Consider the following 19,013-nt stretch of genomic DNA (forward strand, 5'->3'; position numbering starts at 1 on the left):
TCTCTTTAAAGGCGAGTTAGCCTGGCAGACAACAAAGAGCAGGTTGAAAAGGAAGGCGCACTGACTCTGAGAGGCTGGGATGAGTGAAGGGAGGGGAGGCAGCACCAGGCCACTGTTGGCACCTCTCCTTTCTCTCCACCCCGGCTCTTCCTGGCACCAAGCCACTTTCTACTGCCTCCACCCTTAGGGTGCCAATCGGTTCAAGTCTGCACATCACACTTGTCAAATGGCACAGACAAAATGGAAAGCATCACCACCAAACCATCCCAACCCCCATGCTGCACACAAGCACTAATGGTGCTCTCCTCCGGTTTCTCTCACTAGGAACCCTTGCCCAGTCACACAATTATCTAGTTAGTGACCAAGAAGACCTGGACAGGTTTATGGAAGCTTCTGGCTCAGAAGGCAGAGCAGGCATCAGGGATCCCAGCCAGTGCACAGGGGGCTGGGGACCTCTTTGAGGAAAGGGGTCTCCCTCACTGCATAGCTGGTTCTCTGGAGAACATGCGAAAATGTGGTCACCACATCCTGACAGCTCTCACTCTCTCGCACGGTGTGTCTCTGGGCAGGTGGCCGAACCTCTTCAACCTTGGTTCTCCCATCTGTAAATATTTGGCACCATGTTTTCCAGAGGATTAAACTGCACTATGGACTTGAGTTTCGCCTGGCAATAGCTGGTACAGGTCACGTTAAACCCCATTAAACAGCATCTGACTCCACTAAACATACTGTGTAATAAACCCCAGAATTGCTGCATAGTTTCTTTGTGGCAGTGAGAAGGCTGAGGCAAGGACATAGAGGGGGCCAGGCCAGGGAGGAGTGACCTTCAGCAGAGTTGTGTGGATTTCATCGAAGCCCAAAGCTAACCACGCGGGAGTCCTTCTTGGGGCTGCTCCAAGTGCAGACTGAGTCACACACAGCGGCACTTCTCTACTGGTGTCAAAGAAGTGTGTGTGTGTGTCTGTGTGTGTGTGTGTGTGTCTGTGTGTGTATGTAGAGGGTGGTGGTGAAGAAGTTATTTTAGGAAGGGGGTGGGAGATGAGAAAAGCTCTTCCGGATGTATGTTGGGGCAGGTCCTCCTGAGCTGCTTTTCCTGCGTGCATAGCATTAGGGAGTGGAGGACCCCAAGGCTGCCCCCCTATACCCCAGTCTGGGCAGGGCCACAGGCTTCCAGGAGCATGGCTGAGGGAGGTCTCTCCCCCTGCAATACATGGGCGTTGGGAGGAATGATCCAGCTAGTCCAAGCACTGTCTCTTGGCACACTCCAAGCCATGCCATTGCTTCTGGGGGCATCCCCACCGATGTCCCAAGTTTTGCATTAGTAACAGACTGAGCTGCAGAGCAAGGGGGGTTGAGGGAGAGAGAGGGAGGGACGGAGAGGACGACGGGGAACTTGCAAGGTCCTGACCTTTTTGAGCAACCAGCACCTTCCCTGCCTCCTCCCAGGGAGCCTGGGTCAGAGTAGAGAGCCACTCAGGTCCTTCGGGAGTGAACTTGGCTCTGGGCAGCAGTGGCAGTGAGAGCAGAGGAGGGGCACCCCCTCCCCCGCCTCAGCCCCAGCGCGGATCAGTCAGCAACAAAGGGATTTTCTCTCCCACCACACACACCCGGGTGGCTCCGGGGCCCGCCCCTCCTCGCTGCCGCCGCAGCGCTGGAACTGGCCTTCCAGAAACCCGGCAATCCCCTGACCCAGGTTAACCACTAGTTCCCCAGTCCCACCCCCTCCTCTGTGGGTGCCCTTCCCGAGCCCCCGCCACACCTTCTGTCCCAGCTAGTGTCTCTGACAAAAAGCAACTTTGGGTGGACGCATGGAGAACCAGGTGTACTGCCAGCCAAGCCCACCCAGGGAACGGGTACTGCACACCCCTCCCACAATCATCCTGGGCTCCCTTCCGACCAGACTGGAGTGTTGCTCTCCGTGGATGCTCCCTGCCCCCACAATGCAAGCCAAGTGTAATCAGCTGTAAAGAGGGAGGGGGGGCACCAGCAAGGATTGACCATCGACCAAGCAAGAGACTTCTTGCCCAACCTGGGCTGGCCGCCATGCAACCCCCCCCCCCCCAGGCAGAGCTAGGGCCTCGGGTCAGCTCAGGGACCAGCGCCTGGACACTTCCCCTTCCCTTCCCCCCAGACACCCGACCAGTCCAGGCCACTGCTCATGCTTTTTGTTCCTTTCACTTTCTTTTATGGTTGTGCCACACACAACTATGTGTGAATGGCAAGAGGGGGGCCCATTTGGAAGCTGGTGTCCCCAACAGGAGGAGGCCCAGGACAGGAAATCTAGGTTGAATACAATTAATCACCCTCACTCCCCTCCTTCTACCCCCAAAGCCCCACACCCTCTTCTGTCTAGTCTCTACAGAGCTGGGTTCCTACTTGGCATCTACACAACCTGGGGGCAAATCCAGAATAAACGATCCACACAACTCCAGAAGGAGTGTCCACCAAAGCTTTGCAGTTATAAAACACACTTAATGCCCCCCCCAAGGAACAAGCTATACCATAAGGCTATTAACAACAGCTATCATTAGTACACACAGGAAGCACAAAGGAACTTTTTATGAATAAAAGATACATAAAACACAGGCCCCTGTGGTCTGCACCCGCGTTCCTTGCTGATTGTGAGCGGCGTGGGGGTCTTGGGAAGGCTGGGGATAAGGGTCAGAGGAGGAGAGGGGCACCCACTTTCTTTACAAGGAACAATGGGAACCCCATGTCTGCTACTCAATCTTGGAACTCAGAACACCCCAAACAAAGGTGTGGAACAAGTGCGGCATAAATGAGGGCCCGTGAATTTTTTTGGCTGTTCAGAGCTTAATTACTCCTCCTTGATCCATGGGACTAGACACGACACCGCCAAGGTTAAAATGCCCCGAACAGCGCCAAGCAGATGTGAGCGAGCTGGCAGACGCGCAAATGAGGCCTGCCTCGGAGCACGATAACAAGTGACTAATACATTGCATATCGTTGAAAGAAAATTATTTTTCTCTAATTTGCATTTGCTTGGGGAAAAAAAAGCCAACCAGAGTCCCTCCTCACAAGCACGGAGTCTAATCCTGGAAATACAGCCCGGCTGCTTTAAGAGAGCTGGAAGGAGGGAAAGACTGCCAGTGTTTTGGCGTTGCAGGCTTGTTTATCTTTCCGCCTTTCCTCCAAGGCGAAACTCGTTTTGCAAGCAACATTCCTACAGAAAATGGCACACGTCATAAAAAGAGACCAATTTATAGAACTGGCACCGAAGTTCATGTATCACTCCAGAAGCATCTCCCAGCTCCCCACTAGGGAACCCAACTAGATGTAGAAGTCCATATTAAAACTCGGAGTGGAGACCTGGTGGGGCATGATGGGGGGGGAGGGGGAGATTCAATTTGCAGACATCCTGTAGGCTGTACACCCAAGAACCAAGCAAAGTCACATAGAAAAGGTTAGGATATAGAATTAAGTCAGCTCTAAAAGACCCTTCCCCCCAAACCCTAGGGGCCAGAGCTGCGAAGCCTTCAACTTTGGGATGGGGTGGGGGGTAGAGAACTATTTTTACACCCAGCTTGCCCCAGGACAGCCAAGAGGCAGACCCACCTTCCTGGTCATCCAGGCATTTCCAGGATTGGCCCAGGTGGGTGACTGTTGCCACCAACTGCTCTCCCTCCCACCCTGGCACCTCCCTGGAGTGCCTGGCAGGGGACCAGGAACTCAGAAAAGGCCCATGGCTGTGGACTTCTAGCTGATTAAGTCACAGAGGGGGTGGCGCTGTGGGCAGACCTCAGGACTCCACCTCTGAGTCCTGCAGCTAAAGGCAAATGCCCTCTTGAAACTGGGCAGGCTTGGGAGGGAAGGTTAAGGGGATGTGGGTAATCAGAACCCAACCTGCACCTCTACTACTCAGTACACCCCCTCTGGGTCCCAAACCCACAGACTTAGATTTCCAATCTGGGGAAACGGTCCACATAGCGCCTGCCTGTCTTTCTAATTTGTCAAATAACGGGGCTATTTCAGAGGGGAACAACGGTCTTCAGAGCCTCTGCAATTTCCAGAAAGCCTTCAGTTAATAATACATTCTTCCCAACAAGCTTACTGAAAGTTATTTCCCCAAATCTTAAAAATCCTGTCATAAGCGTCTAAGGACCTAGGTCCACAGATCCTGGCCAAACCCCTCCAGACAGGGACACTCATGACCCCAAGAGCCTTCTCCCTCTTAACAAGTTCCTCTGCCTAACAAATTCCCTAAAGCACAACACACAAACCATCCTGCACCTCCACCCCAATCCTGGGAGCCAGAGGTGTGTGTTGGGGCGGGGGAGGGGAGGTTTGCTGCTGAGCTTTCTCTCATCTGAGGACGCTCTCTGGCCAGAAAGTGGTGGCCACCTCTGCAGCTCTCGGAGGGCCTGCATAGTGTGCGCTTTGTGTAAGTGCCGAGGAGGCGCAGCGCTGCTCGTGCACCAACAGCTGTCACATTATTTGCACTCGCTGTAAACAGCCTTCACATTCCCCCCTTACCACATAGTTAAAGCCAGACTAACAATCCACAGTTCGAGATCAAACCAACAACAGCAGCATTGTGTCTGCCTCGTCGGCCTTCGCACCAAGCCCAGCAGCTGGCAGGTTTCTCCGGAACAAGGGACCCCCCCTCCCCCCACCCCTCCATGCTCAGCCAAGGCTAGCCAAGGCAGTATGCGGTTGTCGCTGACTATTGTCAAAGCAAAAGAGCACAGCCATTTCACCGAGGTTTTGGTGTGGTTTATCAGCCTGCTCCCATAGTTTTCTCTTCCTGGTGGCTTGGGAAAGCGCCCCTCCCCCAATTCCTCAGCTGGGAATAAAGGTTGTTCAGACTCCCAGGGTCGGTTTCCATGCTCAGCAAGCATGGGCTGGCCTGCCCAGGCCATGCTTGGGGTCTAGGCAGGGAGGCCTGCAGCTCTCTTGCCATGTCACAGCGTTCAAGCAGCTTTGCGCTTTCTGTAGCCCCTTGTGTTTCGGAAATTGTCCAACTCCCTGAATACTTACTGGCCGCCCCACTGATCAAAATGTCTCCTTTATGATTTTTGGTTAAGTCGAACATTTCCATAATCGTCATTATTAGCGCAAATTACACGCCTAATCGGTCCTTAAATAGATTTTAATTAAATAATCATACAAGGCTCATTTTATGACTTAAGAAAGGCATTACTTTTCGTTATAAACTTTCCACCAGGATATAGAATAACGATAGCAGACAAATACTTATTCTTTGAAAATCACCAATAACTGATGGGCAGAGTATCATGAAACAGACCTGGTTTCACCTTCTGGAATCTGTGGTTGCCCAGATATACCACATCTGCACAACTTTCCTCCTGAGAAGAGAGAGGGGATGTCTTCCTCCAAAGCATTACTTTTGTCTTCTCTTGGGGGCCAGCAGAAACCACCCCCAAATGCTACTTTTCCTTCCCCCATCTGATAGATTTCTCCAGCTAGAAAACTCCCCTAGAGACCACTCCTCTCCACCCCCAGACGTTTTCTACCCCTTAGTCTGCTAAGAGTCTGGGTGCAAAGCAAGCAGGCTGTGCTTGTTAAATGCTGTGTAAAATGCTGTTAATAAAATAATAAATACAAAGGGTGGAGGCTGTTGGTTCCATGGGTGTTTTGACTGGCAATGCCTTGGCACTTGTCATGTGTTTATGGAAGGGCAGACAATTCGAGGAATTACATAGTTTGGAGATTTCTGTACTTCATTTATTCTTTCCTAAATGACCTAGGCCTAGAGCTATTTCAAGTTTGCATTTGTACAGAACTGTTAAATGCCCAAGAGTTTCTCCAATTAAACCAAGTTTTACACCAAAGCTGGAACATACATACTCTCAGACTTGCCTCATTCCACCTCAGCCTCTGTTGCTTGAAAAAACAAACAGACCCTCAACAACAATCCCCTGTCCTGGCTCTCTCCACCTTCACCCCACTCTGGGGGCACCCAGGGCAAAGGTTAAGGTGTCTTCAGGTGACAGGCAAGGCCCTGGTTACACACTGTGGACAGCACCACAGTTAGGCACATCCTGGACATGCTATACCTCTAAAATAGTGAGCTAAGATGGGGGTAAAACTGCTGGCCTGGTAAAACCCACTGTTCACGAAACAATGTCAGCAAAGGCTGGAAGGCATTCTTTAGAGAGGGACCAGGGATTCGTGCCTACTGAAGCTCTTTCAGCACAAAGGCTTTTAGGGGAAGAAGGGAAAGGGGGGGGAGGAGGAGAGAAAGGGAGGGCTCCTGTTTCAGAGCAGGCATCCCCTGAGAGTCAAGAACCAAGTGTAGCTTCAATCAAACGCTGACTTCCCCTCTGGGAGTTGAGTAGGAAACCTGATCACAGTAGCTTACTACCGGCCTGGATCCATACAGGTCTGGTTTTCTTCTCATGCTAGTAATTTTTTTAAATACATATCGATATAAAAGAAGCAATCCCTGGCAGACTTTATTGAAAACCACACTGAGCCCTCATAACATCCGGACTTAATCCCTATCAAACAAACCACAGCACCTCTGGCCTTTGCAGCAGGCCACCCCCTTTCACCTCTTCCAACCAGGTCTCTCCCTTCCAGCCACTGCTGTTTCCTCCCCCAAAAGGATGGAAAGACTCGCCAAAGAGCACCCAGATACCGGTTCTGGAATCAATTCCTAACCATCTAATGATCCCACTTAGGGGGAAAAAAATCCAAGTCCTTTCATATGGAACCCTTTAAAATGCAGAATGCAAAGAACTGTAACAAAGGGAGAGAGAACTCATGGAGGTGGAGCTGGAGAAATATCCTTGGGGATACCCTGGGAGGGGAACTTAACCTGCCTCCTCGGTCCCCAGACTGTGGTCTCAGGGGCAGAGGGGACTGGAAGAGCAACCCATAGGAACATTGACCAGTCATTCAAAGCAGTCACTAATCCTCGGGGGCCTACTATGTGCCAAGCATTCTTCTTTGATCCTAAGGTGGATAATTATTCCCAGTCTTACAAATGAAGAAACTTACTGAGGCTCAGAGGCCATAAATAACTTGCCCCCAAGGTCACACAGCTAGTAAAAATGGGCCACGGTCAAACTCAGTCCTGGAGTTGCGGAGAGGAGCCAATTATTGGTCTAATTGTGCCATTTGAAATCCCCTACAAGATCGGAAGGCTTCCTTAGGCCTTGTTACTCAACTCCAGGGTAAAAGGATAACCTTTAACACCTAGGCAACTTGGTCCACAAGGAGCCTGGAACCCAGATGCTCCTACACCTAGTCACCTTTCAGGCCATTTTAAGTCTTATGCAACACTCCCCCCCCCCCATCTCCCTACATTGGAACCAACAAGGCTCCACTTTCTCCTCCTCCAGGAGCCCAGAATAGGCAGGGTAACTACTCTCAGGTCTCTGCAAAAAGTGCTGGCTCCTTGGCACTAGAACTCACCTTGCCACCCTAGTTTTGCCACATAAAGCAGTTAGTGAAAATATCTAGATAGAGCAAGAGCCCTTTGTAAAGAGTGCCTACACCTTCCTACCTTTCCTAGGATTTTAAAGAAAAACTCCTGGGGCCCAAGTGTGGTGGGGGACCGAATTAAGATGCAAGTGGCTTGCAAGATGCCGGGCCTTACTGGACCCCGGGGGGGCCCCACAAAAAAAGGCCTTTCCTTTCCCCAATTTCTCGTCCCACAAGCAAGGTGTCGGTGCCTATCCCCAATTTCCAGGTCTGCCCCAGGCTTTCAGATGCTCCGGGAACTACCCACACCCGACGGCTGTCTCCAGCTCGGCTCGCTGGGGACGGGGACCCGCAGGGGCATCCGACCGGTTGCTCCTCTAGAGGCTGAGGCTCCGGATGTGCGAAATGGCTCCAGGAGCGACTGAACGGGCAAGGGCCTGGGCGCAGCAGGAGGGACCGAGGCGATGGCGGCGCCGGATTCTCACCCTGCTAGCTCGCCGAACAAGCCCCCGCGGCCCGGATTCCCCCGGCTCCCGGCTTGGGAGTGGCTTGCTTTCGCTCTTTTCCAAAGTTTTCTGCCTCGGAGATCGGGACCGGGTTTCCAGCCCCGCCTCCGGCCCCCACCCCCCAGCTCGGTGCAGGCCCTTCCAACCTTAAGGGAGGCGACACCCTCCACCCCCCACCCCCGGCACCGCGAGATTGTGGCCCGGGCAGACGCCCCCTCCCCCACTTTGGCCACCTGGAGCGGACGGCTTCTCCAAGAGATCGGCGTCCCGCCGAGCCAGGGATGGCTGCGTCCGGGGAGGAACTCTGCAGCCTCTGACGCTCCAAGCCTGCCCGCGACGCGCGTGCAGTACACCCCACACTCACGCGTTCCCCGAAGGACCTCGCGCTCGGGAAGGAAGGGGGAGGAAAGGGAGGGAGCAGGAGGGAGTGAGACGGCAAGGGTTATGGGAGGCTTTTTAAAAAATTTAACTCTTCAGATGGAAGAGTTCTGGGTGTCCCTGGCATGATTGCGAGCGATCGGGTAGAACAATAGAAATGGGGGGGTGCCGGAAATGGTGCAGGAAGACCCCTATAACCCTATAAACCTCTCCTCCCCCTCGCAGTTACTATTAGTATTAAAAGACCTCAGTGCCTTAAATGCAATAGTGCCTGTTTATAACTTTTTCCCGCTGGGTCCCCACACCCTAAACAAGTCCCCTCCTCACATTATGAAACCACAAGGGCAAACATTGCTCCCAAATTTGTGACCTGAAACTCTGGGGCCTCTCACCTGCTCTCCCCCCCACACCTGACTCATCCATCCTCCTCCCCCAATAGTTCCTCTGGTTTGCACCTAGACAATAAATTTAGTTTAATTTAGCTTCCGGTCTTTAATTTTAGCAGGTCTCCTTTTTGCATGCAAATCAATATGGCAATTACCATCTAAAAGCTCGCCCAGCCCCGGGTCAATGTAAATTGATCATTGTCCGCCTTCCACAAAATAACACCGGGAGTCTGTGGTGCATAATGAGATTATACTGGAAACTGTCTTTTAGATCACAAATTATATTTTATGCTGTCAGGATCTTCTCCTAGCGGACTTCCCCGCTAGTCTAATCGCGGGGATACGAGTCCGTGGATGCTGACAGGTGCTGTTGGCTGGAGAGATATATCAAGTGGGAACCCCCATTTCTGAGACCCTCCATTGAGGGCAGGCGGAGATGAGCTTGTGCTGGGAAGGGGGGGGCCGTCTACAGAAATACGGTAAAAAGCATCATTCACTAATTTCCATTCAATACCAAGTCAGATCTCCCCTCCTGAGGAATACACTGGGAACAACTAGCGAAAGCCGTCGGGCCAGGCAGGAAGTCGGTGGACATCCTGGGCCAAGTGCAGGCCACGAAGGTGGCTTGGCCACCCCGGAAGGCGGCCTGAGGAGGCCATCCACTTCTGACCCTGCTGCTTCTCAACTCGGCTGCCGCCACCCAGGCCCCAGCAGCGAAGCCGTCTTTGCACACAGACGGATCCTACGGGCGGTGCACACTGGCAAAGCAGCTGGGGCCGGCCTCTGCCTCCCCGAACTGGGCGAGGCTGAGGCCTGCAAGCAAAAAGGTCCTTTCTCGTCTGGAGCACCGGCCTCCCGCCCCTCTGCGGCCCCCAGGGCACGGGTGTGACCCTGGGGCCTAACAAAGGGCCATCTGATCTCTTTAGGCCTCTGGCTGGCGGGGGAGGGGTGAGGCGCGGCGGCCGAAGTGGACGCGCGCGGTCCCCAACCCCGCCGGGCCTCCCGGCGCCCTCGAGGAAACCATTAAGATGGCTTTGTCAGGGCTGCCGGGCGCTCCAGAGGGCTGTCCTGACAGTCCTGGGGTTCGGTGCTGCCTGCGAGCCTCCCGCCCAGCCGGCCGCCCGGCCCTGCCCCGCCCGACCTTTCGAGGGCTCCACCCGAGTGCAGTCTTCCCAATAAAAGCTGGAATTCCTGGCTGGGCTCAGACAAAGAGGGACCGCGGCAAATCAACACCACGGGCAAACCAAACCCTAGTCTACTTTACACGTGTGCGTCTGGGGTCACAGAGATGCCTGCTAATCCACGCTATGCAGGCTGTCCCTGCAAGGTCTCCTCCAGGGGAAAAAAAAAAAGAAAGCACACCAAAATGAAAGAAACTTCACACTTCTCCAGGTTCTGTCTTTATGGTCTGTCTTTATCAGTCCACTAGGCCCTACACCACCTTAGCAAACAGTTTAGCAGTGCGACTTCCATTCCTCTCTCCTGACCCAAAGTAGAAAGCTCCTCTTCTCTTTCCTCCACCCTCCATCCATTCAAGGTCAAGAACTCAAAATCTCTTAGAAATCCTCCTACCTGCACAACACATTCCCTCTCCCCTCTAGACGGGAAGAAACTATAACCAGAAGTATCTTAATAATCGAGGGCCATTCACCCTTAAGCGAATGCTAGGCTGCTTAGCTAGGCTGCTTTGCCTTCAGGTTCCTTCTAGCCAAAGACACATTATTTCCTTGTGAATGAGGGTGCGAAAGTGGTGGTGTGGCCCACACTTCCATGCCCAAGACGTTCTCACTCCTCAGGAAAGTCCTCCTCAGGAACTGAGTTTTTGTCATTCAGCTGGTGTTTCTAAGCATATATGCAAATAAATACTTTTTCTGTTTCCAAGGGACCCTCTTCACACCTTTAAATGGGCTTTTGTCTCTGGATCAGTTACAGAAATTCTGCCCTAGTTTCCAGCTCAACAAAATCTGGGATTTTCTCTTAGAATATCGCTATGTAGGTCTCTGTACGTGCAAATCCATGTTTACATTTCTTTTGACCAGTTCTTTATCTCTCATGTATCTCCTGTTCCTTGTGGGCACCAGAGCCCAAGTGTCTTGATTTGTCTCAGTACATGTCATCCAGGTACACATCTTAATCTGAGCATTCCTGTCTAACACACACACCTCCTCACGACTTACATTCTTGCGTTGCCTAGAGGGTAACTCATTTTCAAGCCAGACCAATAGTGTAAATGTAAGCAGAAGATCCCCTAGACCACAAACCCTGAGAGGAAGGGGAAGGACACAAGAGTGCTACTAATTATTCATACATAGGGTAACCCACCCACTAATTTCAACCCCTGGAAAGAACTAAACCAATGACTGAAGAGCTGTATGAAATTTTTAGGCCAATTCAATATTGATCCCATGTATGTATATACAAATGATAGATCCTGTACACACATCACTGTGCAACTCCTGTTTGGAGGTGGTCTCCCAGCACACATTTGATTCTAGCTCCCCACAAGTTCATGGTCAAAAGTGTGTATTTATAAAGACAACTCAAGGACCTCTTTGCTCCCTCCAATGCATACCTGTACAGTGGCCTGGCATTTCAGGCTAGGTTCTTCTGTCTGCAGCAGTCTTGGTCAGAGGCCCCACCCGACTGACTAGAGCTCTGAGCAGACCTTCCCATACTGGATCTCCCACTTCATTAGGGTCTACATCTGCCATCTCCCAAACTCAGTTCCTTTAAGGGAGGGTGCCCATTGTGTTCACACACACACCCCCACTGAGAAGTACCGGGTCAAACTAGATCATCTAGCAGCTGCATTTGGTTTGTCGAAGAATCGAGACCAGTGCACCAGAATGTGAGCGTGCAAGCAGAGGAGAAAGGAAAACCCTAGGCCCAGACTCCTGCACCCCCCCTCACAAGCCGCTACTATGCCTCCAGGAATTTCTTCTGCTAGGTTTTTTGCCCTCACCCGATACACTCTCCCCACCGCCTTTAAAGGGTTAAGAGAAACCCTCGCAGCCTTCCCTCCACCCTGTTCGCTGGGCCCGCAGGCTGGCTCGCTCACTCGCTGCTCACGGGAGTCAGCCACCGCCTCCGCGGCCCGCCCCCCCTTTCCCGTCCTTCAGCCGGGAGGGAGCCTGCATGCCTGTCTAGACCGATCTATCACAGGCACACCAACAACACCCGCGAGAGCGCGGAGACCCTGCCCAGGTCCCCCTGCCCGCACGGTTCCCGGCGGACAGAGCCTGGGAAGCGTGACCGCGCCTGCGGGGTGGAAGGGGCAGCCTACTGGCGCGGGCCGCCCCGAGCGCACCGCAGGTCCTCCCCGGCCCCCCGAGCTCCCGCCAGCCCGGCTGCCGGGGCACAGTCACAGCTCGGCGCGCTGGGCAGTCCTATTTTTATCTTGTCTAATCCCAAACTGGGCGGGGAGCACAGGCGTCGAGCTTAGAGAACAAGAGATAGGCGAGGGAGGCGGGGAGGAGCAGCCAGGCAGCGACGCGAGCCGGAGCGAGTTAAAGACACAGTCGAGGCGACCAAGAGCAGGAAGAAAGAGCGGGCTGCGTGGGCCTCGCGGCACCGCACGCAACACGCCACCGGCGAAGTTACACTCGGCTTCCTTGTCGCCCCTGGCTGCCCGGCCCTCCCCACTTCCCAGTGGCACTCTCCGCAGCCCGGGACGCAGGGCCCCGGCCTGTGTGGGAGGCAGAGGCCCGGCCGGCCCTGCAAAGAGCTGGAGAGAATCGCTAATGAGCTGTGCGGCCCATTGATCCGGAGAACACTTCCTAATTAACTCTCAGTCACCTACTGGTGACAGCGCCTCAAAGGACAGCGCTGGGGCCGTCCGAGCCCCAGCCCGGATCAGCCCGCCGAACGCCTGGCGCCCGAACCCCACACGCTCCTCTAACTACCCCAGGCGATCCTGGTAAGCGGCGGCATATACCCGCACACTGAAGGCGAGCTTCGGTTTAAACCTGGACGGCATATTAATCACCGCCATCTCCCCTCTTCCTCTTTGCGGTGAAATCATGCCCTAAATAAACACAAGAACCAATACTGTAAAGCCCAGACCAGATAACAGGTCGGCAGTGGAGTGGAAAGGGTCGAGAAGCAAAGGTATTCTCCAAGTGTCCACGTATAGGAAGGAGTCTCCGAGGCCGACAATCAAAATGCCTTCCACAAGCAATTCTATTGGCAAAACCGAATCCAACACCTCGTAAGGATTGATTTCGGCCCGTGGTGTCCGTTTCCAGTGCCACAGGAAGTGTCAGACGGCTAGAAATACCCAAGTCTGTCTGCGTTCACCACCCACCACCACCTTCTGGGGTGGGCCATTTCCTCCCCAGGTTTACTCCCAGGACGTTTTAATTTTAAGGATTTTTCTCCAAGAGGCTACCCAGAAAACCTAAAACCAGAACCTCTCCTCTAACCTTCACCCAAGAAAAAAAAAAAAAAGGGAAGAAAAAACCCCAGCTAAAACCCTGAGCTGTCTAGTCTAGACACAGCGAGGCTGTGCGAATACCTATTTGAAGAGCGCTGGTTTCTTTTTAAGGTTTGTTTTTAAATACACATAACCCTCCCCCTTCCTTCGCTCTGCCATTCCCCAACCCCCCACCCTTCAGACGCCGGCAGCGCGCGCCCTCGCGCGCAGGCACTCTCACAGCCTCTAGCTGGAGATCACGGACTTTCTGGAAAAGATTCATTAACAGCAAATTAAGCGTCGCCCGGCTTCGGCCTACACGCGACCAGACTCTGCCATCTCGGGGACCCGGGGATGTGCCCACACGAGTGTGCGAGCCGCCGGGAAGCCCGCCGGCACCCCGCGTGCCGCGAGCCGCCGGGCTCCTAACACGGCGCCCCAGGGCTTGCTTCGTAAACAGCAGGCGCACGTCGCCGCCGCCCGGAGCCCCCGAGTTGGCGGAGGCTCTGCAGCGCAGCCGCCTGCCTGCTCCCAGCGCGGGCCCCGCGGCGCCTCGCCCTCCCCGCCGCGGCCGAGGATCGCGCTTGGGTGCGCAAGTTCCTCTTCGCCATCCGCCTCAGCGCCGCACGCCCTCGAAGTGGGACCAACTTCCTTCGGTCACAGACTCGCACATGCCCTACAGGGCTTCCCACCATCTCCGCGGCCCAGCGGAGGGCTCAGGTCTCGCCCCCCCACACACACCACCCTGTTCTCCCTCCCCTCCACCGCCCCCGCACATCCTACCCCCAACCCCGAGGGCTCAGAACTTAAAACCTACCCCGAAGCGGAGAGAAGGTGGAAGGGGGTCGCGGATAGAGATTTTACAAAAACATTTACAAAACAAAGCGTCTGACCTGGCGGGCGGGTGGACTGGCCGAGTCGGAACCCCTCGCTCTGGTCGATTTCCTAGTAGTTTTTTCTTTTTTAAAATCCACGTGATTTGCGTTTTTGGGCGAACCAAAAAACACAACAAAAAAAACCCAAAACGCCCGGGACTCCCCTCTCGAGTTGAGCGGCGGTGGCGGCAGGTCGAGTTCGGCTCGGCGGGGGCGCCCGCACACGCCGCGTTCCACTAGGAGGAACGAGCGGCCCCCGGAGAGGCGAGACGAAGCGGCAGCGGCTGGGGATTTTTACAGTTCTTTCCCGAGTCGAAAAAGAAAGCAGACGGGTGCCCGCCGCCCTCCCCTTCCTGCTCGCGAGCTAACGCTGTGCCGAGCTTCCCAGTTTCCAGCCCAGCTCTCCCCCCTCCCTCCCGCGCCTAATTCGCAGCACTCAGCGGCGACCGCGCTCCCGCGCACGCAGACATACAGGCTGCAAACTTCCACTCGCCGAACTCCCTGCTCTCTTCCCGGCCCCCCGGGAGGCGGCAGGCCCCCCGCCGCGCCCCTAGCCTGGTGCCCACGCGGGGCCGCTTAACTTGGCTGCATTTTAAATAACTTAGACCTAAGAAATAAAAACGAAAGCGAGCACAGCAGCTAAAGGGAAATGCAAGACGAAAGCTTCGTGGGGTACGCGAGAGAGTCGGAGGAGCAGCCGGCGGCGGGTGGGGGCCCCGCGGAAGGGGGCCGATTGCAACCCGCGACGTGCCCGCCCTCCCGCCCTCCCCGGGGAAAGGTGTTCCGGGCACTGACCTGAAATCCCTGGCCGGGGAGTAAGCAGAGAGCCCGCGATCCGGCGCTTTGAAGTTTACCCCCCCGAGCAGAGTCGAGGCGGCAAGGAGCCAGGGGCGGCTGGGTAGGTGTGCGAGGTGGGGGCAAAGTGGGGTGGCTACAGTAGCGAGCGGAGATGGAGCCGGGCCGGGGAAGCGGGGCGAGCAGCAAAGTTTGCCGTCCCCGGCTGCTCGCAGCCTGCTCGCGGCGCCTGGCTCGCTCGCCTCCCTCGCCGTCTGCTGCCAGCCGGCTGCCCTCGGGGTCGGCCCCGCGGAGGGGTGGGCTCTGAGCGGGGTGGGGGCGGGGCGGGGCGGGCTCAAAGCCTCCGGGCAGGTGGCGACGGCCCCCAGCGATCCTCCGGGCTCCCGCGGCTAAGCCGGGCTCGGTCGGGCTCAGCAGCTCCCGCGCCAGTGCTGCTGCCGCCCGCTCTCGGGCAGGAGCCCCAGCGCCATGTTGATGGATCGCCGCGAGCGCCCGCTCGGGCTGGGTGTGTGTGAGTGTGTGTGAGAGTGTGTGTGTGTGTTGGCCAAGTCGTCCCTGCGCGGCGACAGCGCGGCTTGGGCTCCCCGCCCGGCGGCTCGCGGGCTCCCCCTCCGCCGCCGCCGCCCGCCTCGCTCCCGCTCTCGGTCGCGGTCTGGGTTCCGGCGCGTCTCCTCCGCAGCCGCTGAGCTCGGCCGGCGTTCAACCAGGAGCGTAGCTTTGCCTCACCTTGCCGCTGGGAGCCGGGGCTCCGACTGCCGCCGCACGCCGCGATCCCAACGCGTCCCCCCTCCCCGTTCCCTCCTCTTCCTCCTCCTCCTCCCTCCGCCCGCCCTTTCTCCCTCCCTCCCAGCAGCCGCCTCCCCTCCCCCCTCAGGCGCAGCGCTCGGGCGACAGCCGCCCGCCCGCCGCCTCCTCCAGCTCTCGCAAGTTTGAGCTCCCCCAGCCTCGGCTCACCCTCCGCTGCGGCGCCTAGGCTGTCGGCTTTCGAAGGGGTGATTCCTCAGGAAAGGTTTTCCTGAGTTGCCCCAGACGTCACCGATTCCCGGCCTGGCGCGTTTCGCCTCTCGGGGTCCGAACCCCGGACCACTTGGGTGGTGGCTCCCAAGCCCCTGGCCCTCTCCGCCCCCGCTCGAACCGAGTTGGCTGCGCACACCCGGTCCGGGCGCGCGTCCCGGGCGAGCCCCAAACCGACTCGGGCGGCGGCGGCGGCGAGGCTGGCCCGAAGATCCCGAGCCCAGGAGATGGGGGGCGGCGGGGGTGGCTCTCCCAGCCGCGCGCCGAGACTCCCCTCGCTACCCAGAAGGCCAGTGGAGGACCGCAATTACCATAAAGCGCCTCGCACTCTGCTCAGCCAAAGCTGTCAAACCCCAGTGGCAGCCGCCTCTGCCTCCTCTCGCCACCAGCGCTGCGCTCTCCCGGCCGCGCGTCCCTTCCGAGACCAAGCAGAGTCTGGCGAGAGCCCGCCGGCGCCCACTCCCTGCCTGGGGTGCCCCTTCCTCCCGGAGGAGCCTTTTCCCATTTCGGCGTCAAGAACTACCTGAAAACACCGCCACCGGCACCAGTGGCCGTTCCGTCCGAACTCCGCACCCGAGTTCCCCGGACGTTTCAATTCTATGGGAATTGTTTGGAAAGGCGGGGATGGGGGGTGGAAGAGGCAGCCCTTGGGGCCCGAGGAGGCGGGGGTGGAGGGGTTGGGACGGTAGGGGAGCGGAGATCTGCCCGAGTGTCTGCTGGTTCGCGGGCATTTCACAGTGTGCACCTCAGATGGCTGGAGGGTCTGTCCTGGCCCCTAACCTCCGCCTCGGGAGATTATCTCCCGCGTTTTATTTTCCTTGACCTGGAGCAACTTTTGGCTTACACCATTCGCCCCATAAATTTCCACTTGGTAACGTCGTGCTGATCGTACAGCCCGCGCCCGCAGCAGTTAATTCAATTGACACGTATTGAGCTTCTCCAGCGCACCCGGCGCGGCGCTGGGCGCGGGGGGAGGACAGGGGCAGGCAGACGGGAGGGGGAGCAGAGAGGCGAGGTTCCGGCCTCCCCGGAGCGCAGAGCCTCTGGGGAGAGCCGAGAAGGCCCAGTTCTAGAAGCTGGCGGGAAGGGGTGGGAGTGGGGGAGGGGTGTTCCGGCCTAACCGCACCCAAACGGCGGACCCGGACGTCGCGGCAAAAGGTGACCCCATCAGGCTCCTCGCTAGGGTCTTTTCAGCTGGGGATGGGGAGTCTCTTTCTGCCTAAGAACAAGATGGTGCAGGCTCGATGAGAACATCAATCCGAAATGGAGGTGGCTTGTAAATCCACACGGAAAGTTTTAAAATATCCTGGAGTGTCTCCATGCCAAAAATAATCAAAAGCATCTCAAGTTGATTACTAAGTCAAGGTCAAGGCCAAGACAGCTCTAGCTAGCTGATCCCTTTTAAAAATTAGACTTAATACTGACTGCAGGACTGGTGTTAGGTGCGATTTTATTTATTCTGTTTTAGTTCTCAGCACATAGTTATAAAAACAGCCCCTTTCAAAGCAGAAGTGAAACATCTCTACCGTTTGAAACCTGAAACTTTGAGCAGAATTAAATCTTTATACTCCAGAGCTGCTTATAACAACTGATGCAAAAGACAGACAGGCAGGAAAGTGCGCTTGCGAGCAGTGCCCAGCCCTGCTGGGCCACCACCACTTGCAGGACCTGCGCCTGCATGATGGAATGCACGCCTTTTCCTTCCCGTCCTTCTGGAGGTGGATGTCTCTGAAAGCTAACCCACACATTTTTTTAATCTCCGGTAACAAGCAGAAAGACACCTGGACTATTATGCTGTAAAGCTATTTTTTATAAAGACATTTTAGGGCCAGACATTAAAAGTTATTAGACTGAACGCATGCGAGTTACAGACGCAGCTGGAGAAAAGGCCTTTGGTTATGTGTTGTAGCAGCATTTCTTTTTGAAGCGACTCCTTTTATTCAAAACAAATCTAAAATAACCGGGAAGGCTGAAGTTTGGTATTTGTGGGGAAACTCTCTTGAATGTGGTTCCAGGCAAGAAGGCCCCTTGTGCCACTGTGAGCCGCTCGGGAGAGCTGGCCTGGGCGAGTGGGGAGCCGTGCCAGGCTCTTCCGGCTTGGTTAGGCTGCCACAGAGACCCTGGCCCTGTGCCCGGCCACCTTCTCTCCCCCTCCCATGCCTCCCCAACTCTCCCCCCAGGAACAGGGTTATCCCGGAGTTAAGAATTGCATATAACCGTACAAAACTTTTGGAAAAATCCCCGAACCAAGCGAGAGCTCGGAGCCTGCAGTCTCTTGGAGTCCTGTGGCCTCCCGGGGCTGCTGACAAAGGGGCTAGTTTGTCTAACTTTAAAAGTCCTAAGGTTAAAATGAATAGGAAGGGGGCACACTGTAAATGCGAAGGGGCATAGAGGAAGGCTGACTGTGGGAGAAATTTGATGCTGGAGACAAACAGGCCAGTAAATTTGCCTTTGACGTAATTTGCAGCATTCACACACTTTTTTAAAGGAGTCTCGCCTCCAAGGTATACTCGTACAGGCTGGTGGGATTAAGGGGTTTCTCTTCCATCTCCGAGGGACACATTTTCCAACTCTGTGGGATTTTAAAAATATCTTATTAAGGGAATTCTAAGAGGCATGAGTGTGTGTGTGTTTGTGTGTGTGTGTGTGGGGGGGTGCTCATTGACTCACTGGGAATTAAAATGTGAGATTTTTCCCGAGGTGCTCCAAGACAGAGGGGAGAGGGGAAGGGAGGTAGTTTATACCTATTGGTCCAGTTAGTTGGAATTGTTCCAGGGAGAAGCAGAACTCTCATGAAGGGCAGTCCTGTCTTAGGTCCCACTCAGGAAGGGGCTCTGGGAACTTGGGACACTGAGGAGCCTGCAGCGTGTTCTGGCAGCCAGGGCCTTACCCTGCTCCCTCCTTCCCAGATCTCCTATGAGCCCCTCAGGAGCTGACCTGAGGGTCAGGCTGCCATACCAGGCACTCAGCAAGGGGAGGATTTCAATGAAAGCAGAGGAGGCGGAGAGAGTCAGCGAGTACCAGCAAGGGAAGGGGGGCGGCACAGGCAGTAGAGAAATAAAGAAACAGGCTCCGAAAGGAAAGGTGCTTGAATTAAGCCGTGGTGGGCCACCCTTCCCCCACCCACCTCTGGTCCCCTTGGAAGGGTCTACCAGGTTAAAACTTAGGGCTCAACCTCAGGTTCTCAGGCACTCTCCTGCTAGATTCTATCCAGGCTCTGCAACTGGACAAGCAGGTA

General features: G+C 55.5%; 1 protein-coding gene across 11 annotated transcripts in view; it reads right to left on the reverse strand.

Annotated features, from left to right (window-relative positions):
- The window catches only part of BCOR (BCL6 corepressor), a 113,620-nt gene that overhangs the window by 29,161 nt on the left and 65,446 nt on the right, over positions 1–19,013 (reverse strand). Inside the window, exon 1 of one of the 11 annotated variants that reach the window (XM_019747886.2) lies at positions 15,716–16,119. The exons of 2 other annotated variants lie outside the window; for them this stretch is intronic. The gene's annotated coding sequence lies outside the window, so the exon portion shown is untranslated. Of the gene's footprint in view, positions 1–11,252; positions 11,601–13,908; positions 13,930–13,984; positions 14,314–14,761; positions 15,614–15,715; positions 16,120–19,013 lie in introns of those variants that run through there. 8 more of the 11 variants (XM_074323205.1, XM_074323209.1, XM_074323210.1 and 5 more) reach the window with 8 other exon arrangements.

The sequence above is a fragment of the Rhinolophus sinicus genome, chromosome X (assembly GCF_036562045.2).
Source record: "Rhinolophus sinicus isolate RSC01 chromosome X, ASM3656204v1, whole genome shotgun sequence".
NCBI classification, from domain to species: Eukaryota; Metazoa; Chordata; class Mammalia; order Chiroptera; family Rhinolophidae; genus Rhinolophus; species Rhinolophus sinicus.